We start from the raw sequence: 12,148 nt of genomic DNA on the forward strand, positions 1-12,148 counted from the left end.
TCCTTATCTCTCATAATATGTGTGACTTTTGATTGGAGCATTGTCTGTAATAGAGGATTCCTGGACATACCCTCAAAGTCAAGTAACAGGGAATGGTTTTAAAAGATAAGGTACTCCCAAATAAAGTGTACCCACACTGAGAGTTCAGCTTTGTGTGTAGAATATTACCAAGACAGTAAATTAAGAAAGTGAATCTTAAAGCATTGCTCATGTTTCTCACTTGTGGAAATAAACTATCTATGCAAATTCTCTCTCTCTCTGTGTATGTACAAATGCATAGAATTGAAGATGCTGTCTAAATAGTTAACAGAGATTACCCTTGGGGAAGAGATTGACTTGTTACAGAGTGCTGAGTGAGATCTGACTTTTTACTCTATACTCTTTGCATCCTCGGGATTCTTCTCAGCCATAAAGTACTAACTAATTAATTATAGCAACTAAAATTAGACAGCCTGCCCATTCCAAGTGTTAGCAAGGATTTGGAGGATCTGGAACTCTCACACACTGCTGGTGAGGATGTAAAATGGTACCACTACTTTGGGAAATAGTTTGGCAGTTTCTTTAAAAGTTAAATATACAGTAACCAAATGATCCAGCCATTCTACTCATAGATATTTACATGAGAGAAATTAAAATATACATATATAAAAAGAGTTTTACAGAAATGTTTCTTATTTGTAATACCTCCAAAGTGGAGACAACCCAAATATCCACCAACAGATGCATCTCAAAATAATTATGCTGAATGTATGATGACAGACAAAAAGGAGTATATGCTGTACAATTTCATTTACAGAAAGCTCTAGAAAGTGAAAACTAATCTACAGTGACAGAATATATATTCACTATCTTGCTAATAGTGCTTTAGTACTTACAGTATAATATATATTTTTAATTATATTGAATATATCTTTCTCTATATTTATACAACCCAGTAATATCAAAATTGTATACTTTAAATATGTGCAGGTAAGTGTATATCAAATATGTTGGGGAAAAACCTATTAAAAACAAAAATGCCTTTTGTGTCCTTATGGAAGATGTTTGTAGTAAACTGCAAATGGGCACATATTCTTTGGATATAAAGTAGAGATGAACCTTCCCAACTGAGGCTCCCTTCACCAACCAGCTTGCCAGGCATCATGTAAGTAATGCATTCCTAGGCCATCCCATATCACGTGGCCCTAGCTGAATTTTAAGATGGAGTCCAGGTGAGACTAGCAGAAAAACCATTCAGGTACTAGCTAATCAATCACTGTTGTTTCAAGCCCCTAAGTTTTGGGCAGGTTTGTTACGCAGCAAAGGATAGTTGATACAGTCTGCAATTCCATTCTTTTTATTCTGTAATCATTCCCTTACCAACTATATTCTTTCATTTCCCCCGGTGTTGGAAATTTTTTTCTGTAAAGGGCCTTTGAATAAAATTTTAGGCTCTGTTGGCTATACAATCTCTCTCATACAACTCTTGTTGACCGGAAAGCAACCATAGAAAATACATAAACAAATGTGCACAGCTTTGTTCCAGTAACACTTTATTTACTGAATTTGGCTCAGAGGCTGTTGTTTGTTGAACCCTGGCTTAATTTAAAAGTGTAGTTCAATATTTCAAAATTAATCATTTATATCCTGTGCTAATTTTTGTCCTCCAATTTCCACATGATAGCCACAGTAATAATTTTCACATTTATTGCTCTGATGGAAGAAATTTTCACATATTAAGGTATGGGGAAGTCATTCTGGCTTATACATGATGTGGCTTGAATTTTATGCTAACTAAAACAGCCTGTCTCATGGCCTGTTAAACATGCATTTTGTACATCTCCTTTAACTAGTAAATAATGCATTTACCAGATTGCTCAAAATGTCCACTTTAGAGGTAGGGATACTCCCCCACCCCCCCCCCCCCCATGATGCCAATGCTAGTACTCCTTTGAACATAAGGCTCCCTTCCCAGACACCAAGGTCATGCCAACTCATTATGTATGTGCTAATCTGTCTCTTTGGAAAACTTGAAGGAATGTAACCCTGTCATTTTGATGTTTGTTCTGGCAAGATATAAAGCTGTGCTGAAAACTATGCTTCTCTGGAGAAATTTCTTCCTTGGTGGAAGCAGCATTCCTGGGCTACAGTCCCCAGTTTGGTGCAATCAAAACTCTCTTCTAGGACTTCCTAGGTGGCGCAGTGGGTAAGAATCTGCCTGCCAATGCAGGGCACACGGGTTCGAGCCCTGCCCCAGGAAGATACCACATGCCGTGGAGCAACTAAGCCCGTGCGCCACAAAAAAAAACCAAAAAAACCTCTCTTCTATTCTTATTACAGATTACTTATTGATTATTTGCATGAACAGCTTCAGGTACTGAAACAGTGTTCTCTCTAAAGTGTTTTTTATCTAAATTACACTATTGAAATTGTACACGTCCAACTTTCATTATGAAAATTTCAATATTGAGAATAGTATAAGCCTACCCATGTACGCATTTCTCAGCTTTAGCAATTATAAATTTTGCCAATCTTGTTTCATCTATTCCCCCACCAACATTTTTCCTGGAATAGTTTAAAGCAAATCCCAAGTAACATTTTTAATGATAAATTTCTTCCATGTACCTAACTAATATGTAAAAACTTAAAAATACATAACTAAGAAGCCTAATACACCTAATAATGATTATTTAAATGTATAATAAAAATTTGATGTTAAAATTTCCCTGATTGTGACAACTGCTTTCTCACAGAGAGAAATCCTGATCTAAGCAAGTTCCCTCTATTGTATTCAGTTCATATGGTCCTAAGTATTTTTGGTTTATTTCTTCCATAACAGTTCCTATCCTTCTATTTTACTCCATATCCTTGATTTAGCAAGAGTTTAAATATTCTGAAACGAATTCCAAACATCGTTAGACGGCTAAATACTTTAGCATGTGTCTCTGAAAATTAGAATTATTTTTTCTCAGCCCCTTCCCTGGTTACCTAACAAAACTAACAATAATTCCCCAACAAAATCGAATTTTTAGTTTAAGTTAAAGTATACCTAATGTTTCTCAAAATGTCTTTTGCAGCTGACTTGTGCAAACCAGAACACAGTTAAAGCCCACACATGATATTTCAGGTATGAATTGTCTCTGAAGTCTTTTCAATTTAGCACAGTTCTGACCTCACCGTTTAATAAAATTCTCCTTGAAGTGGACTTGTTGCAAACTAGGACAGTTTCTGTGTGACCTAACCCTAAATTCTAAGTGAGCCCCAGATATCAGACCCCTAATCTGAGGCATACGAAAGAAAAACATATTCACACCTGTCTGCCTCAAAGCCTACCTCGCAGCAAAGTCCTAGCTCCGCACTTTCTCTTCCGAGTCTGCAGTCCACCCGCCCTCTCTCAATCCACCAACCAGCCTGAAGCACAGCAGCATACGCGACGCTCTCGCGCATGCGCTTCGCCTACTTGGAGCGAGCGGCGGGAAAGGGGTTTCCAAACCAGCTTTTTCTGCAGCTAGGGCTCTCAGACGTCTCTTAAACCCCTGTGGGTGCCAGAGGCTTTTTTCCTCTGATTGGAGCACAGGACGTTACTACCGCTGGCCTTGTGGCCCCTTTCGACGTCCGTTTCTCTGTCAGCTGAGGTCTGGGAAGTGCCAGTCTCTTCTGCAATCCTCGCCTTCATTGTGCGGCCGCGGACAGGCGCCTCTTCAGCTGGTGCAGAGGGCCTTTCTCCCATCGCTTCTCAATTCTTTTCAGTTCCTCAGATCTGCGTTTTGGAGGCTTTGCTCACCTCTGGGAAAGCTCTCAGGGAAATGTGAAAATGGCTGTTAGGCCCAGGAGAATTAGAAGAAAGGTGGGTATTTACTGAAATTTCATCCTCGCTGCCCTTTGGTACATCCATTCCCTTCTCCTGCCCTGGACACTGCCTTGTGGTCAGTCTGAGCTGCTTTGGTCTTGGAGCCTGCCCGGGCAGCTCTCTCTGCTCCATCCCTGTGGCATTTCACCAAGTGGTTTCCTTTGAACAGCAGAAATGGAGCATTTAAAGAAAAAACAGGTAGGTAACTAATAAGCACCTACTGTATAGCACAGGGGACTCTACTCAATACTTTATAATGGCCTATATGGAAAAAAATCTAAAAGAAGAGTGGATATATGTATGTATATTGGGTTGGACAAAAAGTTCGGTTGGGTTTTTCCATAAGATGTTACGGAAAAACCTGAATGAATTTTTTTGCCAACACAATATAACTGATTCACTTTTCTGTACATCTGAAATTAACACAACGGTGTAAAGGAACTATTCTCCAATAAAAATTCTTTTAAAGTATAATAAATCTAAGTTAAATTGTAAACAAACAAACAAAAAATAGAGAGGTCAGTGCTTAAATGCCAGTGGTAGTTGATGTAGGAAGAGAGCAGAGGTATCAGAGACTCCCCTGGGCTGGAGAGGTGAGGGAGGACTTTCAGGGGAACAGGCAGACTGCTTTCCAGGATTTGGTGGGCTGGAGAAGACATGCCAGGGGGAAGGAGGAGGGCAGGAAATATGGTTATTCTTAGATGCCAGTCACACTGCCCTTGACATAGTTTGGGAGCGTGTCATGGCCCGTGGGCTTATTTAAGGTTAATTTTTCTTTTCTTTTTTTCTTTTTCTCTTTCTTTCTCTCTTTCTCTCTCCCTCCCTCCCTCCCTCCCTCCCTCTCTCTCTCTCTTTTTTTTTATACCAGCTGAAGATACAGTAGCTGTACACATGTCCACCAGGGAGGGCTTTGTTTGATCAGAACAGTCATTATGTTTGAGTGAGTTTTCAGCATTAATAATAGGAAAATTTCACCTAGAAATCTGGATAATCTGCTTCTCTGTGAACAAATTATTCTCTCTGTGCTTGGTCCACATTCTGGGTTGACAGAATTTCCAATTAGACATGGCCTGCCAGGTCCACATGTTCACTTCCTACCTTTCCCTTTGTCCCCAGGGACATTGAGGTGGAAACCACTGACCAAATCACACCCTCCTAGCATCACTCCTTGACTTTTCCCTGCCTGGCCTGGAAAGTTCTTTTTGGCACAGGTCAGCCAGAGTCTGAATGCCAGGCTGGAGTGGGGACTGTCCTTTGGAGTAAGCTGTGTTTTGAAGGTATGTGATAAAGGGTTTGATATGCTTAAATCAGTGATTTGGGTAAAGGTAATAAAGGGGCCAGAGGACAAACTTTCTCACCCTTGAAATTGGTTAGTTTGATGAAATTAACTTACCTGAATGCATTTTACATTTACTGAACAAGTACGTAGATAACATGCTAAGCACTTTTGTATTGATTATCTCCAGAAAAAATGCACTGTAGTTTGTAGAGTGGTTTACTAATCATATCTCCCTTGATTATACTATGTTCAAATATTTTGCAGAGAAAGAGCTCTTCACTTGATCCTAATCTGCTTTCTGTGGTGGAGATTTACATGTTTCTGGTTAGATTAAAAGGAATCAGTTCAGATGTCAGGCCAACACTTATAGCTCAGAGTTCATTTGTACAATATTTCATTTTTCTTTTTTAATTGAAGTATAGTTGATTTACAATATTGTATTAGTTTCAGGTATACAGCAAAGCGATTCAGTTTTTTATATATCTATATATCTCTCTATATACAAGGGTAAGTCAAAAATTATCCGCTGTCTGGTTATATTAAAACTTCTGTTGGCCGCACTGTCTTATCAGTGCTTTCCGTTCAAGGCTACTGTCTCCCCAGTCACTGTTGTGCAGGTGTGAACGTGTTACATCAATTCATTTGTAACTGCAGTGCGAGCAGAAATGGATGCCCCACTTGTGATTTGCATGAAAGAAGAGCAGCGTACAGTGATTTGTTTTTTTTGTGGCCTGAGAGTGTGCACGTCTGCACACTTCTGCCCACACTGTCCACATGCAAAAACTTCGTTTTGAGGCGTTAAAGCATCCTCCCTATAGTCCTGATCTTGCTGCATTGGACTTTCACCTGTTTGGTCCCCTGAAAGCAGCCTTATTAGTACGAAGATTCACTTCTGATGAAGAAGTGAAGACAGCAGTGCATTCGTGGCTTGAAGGTGAGCCTAAAACATTTTTTAATAAGGGAATGTGAAAGCTTGTTGACAGATGGACAAAGTATATTGAAAAGCAAGGAAAAAAAAAAGAAAAAAAGAAAAGCAAGGAGATTATGTCGAAAAAAAGATGTATTTGTCTTTTCTAAAAGTTAATTAGAATAAATTCTACAGCCAGAGTAGATAATTTTTGACTCACTGTCATATATACATTTTTCAGGTTATATTTCATTATAGGTTATTAATTGAATATAATTCCCTGTGATTGTTTCTTATGTATTTTATGTATGGTAGTTTGTGTCTATTAATTCCATACTCCTAACTTATGCCTCCTCTCTCTCTCTCCCCTTTGGTAACCATACATTTGTTTTCTATGTCTGTGAGTCTGTTTTCTGTTTGTTTGTTTTTTACTTCTGTTTTTTTTTATTTATTTTTTTCTTTTCTTTTTTTTAAAACTTTTATTGAGATACAGTTAACAGACAATAAACAGCATATATTTAGAGTGTACAATTTGGTATCCCAATCTCCCAATTCATTCTCCCCCAACCCTCCCCGCTTTCCCCACTTGGTGTCCATGTGTTTGTTCTCTACACCTGTGTCTCTATTTCTGCCTTGCATTTCCTCTTTCATAGTTGTTAGCATTTGCCTTATGTATTGAGGTGTTCCTATATTGGGTGCATATATATTTATAATTATCTCCTCTTCTTGGATGGATCCCTTGATCTTTATGTAATGTCCTTTCTTGTCTCTTGTAACATTTTTTATTTTAAAGTCTATTTTATCTGATATAACTATTGCTACTCCAGCTTTCTTTTGATTTCCATTTGCATGGAATATCTTTTTCCATCCCCTCACTTTCAGCCTGTATGTGTCCCTAGGTCTGAAGTGGGTCTCTTGTAGACAGCATATATATGGGTCTTGTTTTTGTATCCATTCAGCCAGTCTGTGTCTTTTGGTTGGTGCATTTAGTCCATTTACATTCAAGGTAATTATTGATATGTATGTTCCTATTACCATTTTCTTAATTGTTTTGTTTTTGTTTCTGTAGGTCCTTTTCTTCTCTTATGTTTCCTGCTTAGAGAAGTTCCTTTAGCATTTGTTGTAGGGCTGGTTTGGTGGTGCTGAATTCTCTTAGCTGTTGCTTGTCTGTAAAGCTTTTGATTTCTCCATCAAATCTGAATGAGATCCTTGCTGGGTAGAGTATTCTTGGTTGTAGGTTCTTCCCTTTCATCACTTGAAATATATCATGCCACTCCCTTCTGGCTTGCAGAGTTTCTGCTGAGAAATCAGCTCTTACTCTTATGGGAGTTCCCTTGTATGTTATTTGTTGTTTTTCCCTTGTTGCTTTTAATAACATTTCTCTGTCTTTAATTTTTGTCAGTTTGACTACCATATGTCTTGGTGTGTTTCTCCTTGGGTTTATCCTGCCTGGGAATCTCTGTGCTTCCTGGACTTGGGTAGCTATTTCCTTTCCCATGTTGGGGAAGTTTTCAACTATAATCTCTTCTAATATTTTCTCAGGTCCTTTCTCTCTCTCTTCTCCTTCTGGGACCCCTATAATGTGAATGTTGGTGCATTTAACATTGTCCCAGAGGTCTCTTAGGCTGTCTTCAGTTCTTTTCATTCTTTTTTCTTTATTCTTTTCCGCATCAGTGATTATCACCATTCTGTCTTCCAGGTCACTTATTCGCCCTTCTGCCTCAGTTAATCTGCTATTGGTTCCTTCTAGTGTAGTTTTCATTTCCGTTATTGTGTTGCAGATCTCTGTTTGTTTGCTCTTTAATTCTTCTAGGTCTTTGGTAAACTTTTCGATCTTTGCATCCAGTCTTTTTTCAAAGTCCTGGATCATCTTCACTATCATTATTCTGAATTCTTTTTCCGGAAGGGTGCCTATCTCCTCTCCATTTAGTTGTTTTTCTGGGTTTTTATCCTGTCCCTTCATCTGGTACAAAGTCCTCTGCTTTTTCATTTTCTCTATCTTTCTGTGGCTGTGGTTTTCAGTTCTACAAGACGAAATACTGCTGATACTGCTTGATACTGCTGTCTGCCCTCTTGTGGAGGAAGCTATCTTATTTTCTGTTTTGCATATAGATTCATTTGTATTATTTTTTAGATTCCACATATAAGTAAATAATACCATATATTTGTCTTTGTCTGAGTTACTTCTTTAAGTATAATATTCTCTAGGTTCATCCATGTTGCTGCAAATGGCGATATTTCATTCTTTTTTATGGCTGAGTAATATTCCATTGTGTATATGTACCACATGTTCTTAAGCCAGTTGTCTGTTGATGGGCACTTTGGTTGTTTCCCTGTCTTGGCTATTGTAAATAGTGCTATTGTGAACATTGGAGTGCATGTATATTTTCAAATTAGAATTTTCTTCTTTTCCAGGTATATACCCAGGAGTGGGATTGTTGGACCCTATGATAGCTCTATATTTAGTTTTTTTTAAGGAAACTCCATACTGTTTTCCATAGTGGCTGCACCAATTTACATTCCCACCAACAGTGTAGGAGGGTTCCCTTTTTTCCACAGCCTCTCCAGCATTTATTATTTGTAGACATTTGGATAATGGCCATTCTGACCAGTATGAGGTGGTACTTCATTGTAGTTTTGATTTGCATTTCTCTAATAATTAGCAATGTTGAGAATCTTTTCATGTGCCTATTGGCCACCTGGATGTCTTTTTTTAGAGAAATGTCTATGTAGGTCTTTTGCCCATTTTTTGACTCGATTGTTTGTTTTTTCAATACTGAGTTTTGTGAACTGTTAGTATATTTTGGATATTAAGCCCTTGTCTGTCATAATCTTTGCAAATATTTTTTCCCACTCCATAGGCTGTCTTTTCATTTTGTTGATGGTTTCCTTTGCTGTGCAAAAGCTTTTAAGTTTGATGAGGTCCCATTTGTGTATTTTTACTTTTATTTCTTTTGCCTTGGAAGACTGATCTAAGAAAATATTGCTACGATTTATGATGTCAGAGAATGTTTTGCCTCTGTTCTCTTCTAGAGGTTTTATGGTGTCATGTCTTATATTTAGGTCTTTAAACAATTTTGAGTTTATTTTTGTAGATGGTGTGAGAGAGTGTTTTAATTTCTTTGCTTTAGATGTAGCTCTCCAGCTTTCCCAACACCGCTTGTTGAAGACACTGTCTTTTTTCCATTGTATATTCTTGCCTCCTTTGTCACAGATTAATTGACAAAGTGTGTGTGTTTATTTCTGGGCTCTCTTTTCTTTTCCATTGATATATATATCTGTTTTTATGCCAGTACTACAGTTTTGATTACTGTGGCTTTGTAGTATAATCTGAAGTCTGGAAGGGTTATGCCTCCAGCTTTGTTCTTTTCTTCAGGATTGCTTTGAGAATTCTGGAGTAAATTTTAGGAGTATTTGTTCTAGTTCTGTGAAAAATGTCATGGGTATTTTGATAGGGATCACATTAAGTCTGTAGATTGCTTTGGGTAGTATGGTCATTTTAACAATATTAATTCTTCCAATCCAAGAGCATTGGATATGTTTCCATTTCTTTGAATCATCTTCAGTGTCTTTTACCAATGTTTTATAGTTTTCAGCATATAGGTCTTTCACCTCCTTGGTTAAGTTTATTCCTAGGTTTTTGTTTTGTTTTGTTTTTTGGTTTTTTGGGGGAGGGGGGTTGGATGTGATTTTAAACAGGATTTTTTTTTACTTTCTCTTTCTGATATTCCATTGTTAGTGTATAAAGAAATGTAACAGATTTCCATATATTAATCTTGTATCATAATACCTTGCTGAATTCATTTATTAGTTTGTTTTTTTTTTTTTATTTTATTTTTTTGGGGGGTACACCAGGTTCAATCAACTGTTTTTATACACATATCCCCATATTCCCTCCCTTCCTTGACGCCCCCCCTCGATCCCCCCCCACCCTCCCTGCCCCAGTCCTCTAAGGCATCTTCCATCCTCGAGTTGGACTCCCTTTGTTATACAACAACTTCCCACTGACTATTTTACAGTTGGTAGTATATATATGTCTGTACTACTCTCCTGCTTCTTCTCAGTTTCCCCTTCACCCCCCGCCCCCTCCCATACCTCGAGTTCTTCAGTCCATTCCCTGTATCTGCTTCCCTGTTCTTGTCACTGAGTTCATCAGTACCATTTTTAGATTCCGTATATGTGAGTTAGCATACAATATTTGTCTTTCTCTTTCTGACTTACTTCACTCTGTATGACAGATTGTAGTTCTATCCACCTCATTACATATAGCTCCATCTCATCCCTTTTTATAGCTGAGTAATATTCCATTGTATATATATGCCACATCTTCTGTATCCATTCAGTTGTTGATGGGCATTTAGGTTGCTTCCATGTCCTGGCTATTGTAAAGAGTGCTGCAATAAACATTATGGTACAAGTTTCTTTTGGGATTATGGTTTTCTTTGGGTATATGCCCAGGAGTGGGATGACTGGATCATATGGTAGTTCTATTTGTAGTTTTTTAAGGAACCTCCAAACTGTTTTCCATAGTGGCTGTACCAACTTACAGTCCCACCAACAGTGCAGGAGAGTTCCCTTTTCTCCACACCCTCTCCAACATTTGTTGTTTCCAGACTTTGTGATGATGGCCATTCTGATTGGTGTGAGGTGATACCTCATTGTGGCTTTGACTTGCATTTCTCTGATGATGAGTGATGTTGAGCATCTTTTCATGTGTTTGTTGGCCATCTGTATGTCTTCTTTGGAGAAATGTCTATTTAGGTCTTCTGCCCATTTGTGGATTGGGTTATTTGCTTTTTTGGTATGAAGCTGCATGAGCTGCTTGTATATTTTGGAGGTTAATCCTTTGTCCGTTGTTTCATAGGCAATTATTTTTTCCCATTCTGAGGGTTGCCTTTTAGTCTTGTTTATGGTTTCTTTTGCTGTGCAAAAGCTTTTAAGTTTCATGAGGTCCCATTCATTTATTCTTGATTTTATTTCCATGATTCTAGGAGGTGGGTCAAAAAGGATGTTGCTTTGATGTATGTCAAAGAGTGTTCTGCCTATGTTTTCCTCTAGGAGTTTGATAGTGTCTGGCCTTATATGTAGGTCTTTAATCCATTTGGAGTTTATTTTTGTGTATGGTGTTAGGAAGTGTTCTAATTTCATTCTTTTACATGTTGCTGTCCAGTTTTCCCAGCACCACTTATTGAAGAGGCTGTCTTTTTTCCATTGTATACTCGTGCCTCCTTTGTCAAAGATAAGGTGCCTATATGTGTTTGGGCTTACTTCTGAGTTCTCTATTCTGTTCCATTGATCTTCCTTTCTATTTTTGTGCCAGTACCTGATTGTCTTGATCACTATGGCCTTGTAGTATAGTTTGAAGTCAGGAAGCCTGATTCCACCAACTCCATTTTTCCTTCTCAAGATTGCTTTGGCTATTCGGGGTCTTTTGCGTTTCCATACAAATCGTAAGATTTCTTGCTCTAGTTCTGTGAAAAATGCCATTGGTAATCTGATCGGGATTGCATTAAATCTGTAAATTGCTTTGGGTAGTACAGTCATTTTCATGATGTTGATTCTTCCAATCCAGGAACATGGTATATCCCTCCATCTGTTTATGTCATCTTTGATTTCTTTCATCAATGTCTTAAAGTTTTCTGCATACAGATCTTTTGCCTCCTTAGGCAGGTTTATTCCTAGGTATTTTATTCTTTTGGTTGCAATGGTGAATGGGAGAGTTTCCTTAATTTCTCTTTCTGCTCTTCCGTTGTTAGTGTATAGGAATGCAAGAGATTTCTGTGCATTAATTTTGTATCCTGCTACTTTACTAAACTCATCAATGAGTGCTAGCAGTTTTCTGGTAGAGTCTTTAGGGTTTTCTATATATAGTATCATGTCATCTGCAAAGAGTGATAATTTTACTTCTTCTTTTCCAATTTGGATTCCTTTAATTTCTTTTTCTTCTCTGATTGCTGTGGCTAACACTTCCAAAACTATGTTGAATAACAGTGGTGAGAGTGGACACCCTTGTCTTGTTCCTGTTCTTAGAGGGAATTCTTCCAGTTTTTCTCCATTGAGAACAATGTTGGCTTTTGGTTTGTCATATATGGCTTTTATGATGTTGAGGTAATTTCCTTCTATGCCCATTTTC

At 38.0% G+C, this 12,148-nt stretch overlaps 1 protein-coding gene across 2 annotated transcripts in view; it reads left to right on the plus strand.

The window, feature by feature from the left end:
• The first annotated feature begins 4,278 nt into the window (after window positions 1–4,278).
• Window positions 4,279–12,148, plus strand: part of ZNF527 (zinc finger protein 527) — a 36,898-nt gene continuing 29,028 nt past the window's right edge. For both annotated transcript variants that reach the window (XM_057712400.1, XM_057712401.1), the window contains exon 1: window positions 4,279–5,106. The gene's annotated coding sequence lies outside the window, so the exon portion shown is untranslated. The remainder of the gene's footprint in view (window positions 5,107–12,148) is intronic.

Source organism: Hippopotamus amphibius, chromosome 16 (assembly GCF_030028045.1).
Source record: "Hippopotamus amphibius kiboko isolate mHipAmp2 chromosome 16, mHipAmp2.hap2, whole genome shotgun sequence".
NCBI lineage: Eukaryota > Metazoa > Chordata > Mammalia > Artiodactyla > Hippopotamidae > Hippopotamus > Hippopotamus amphibius.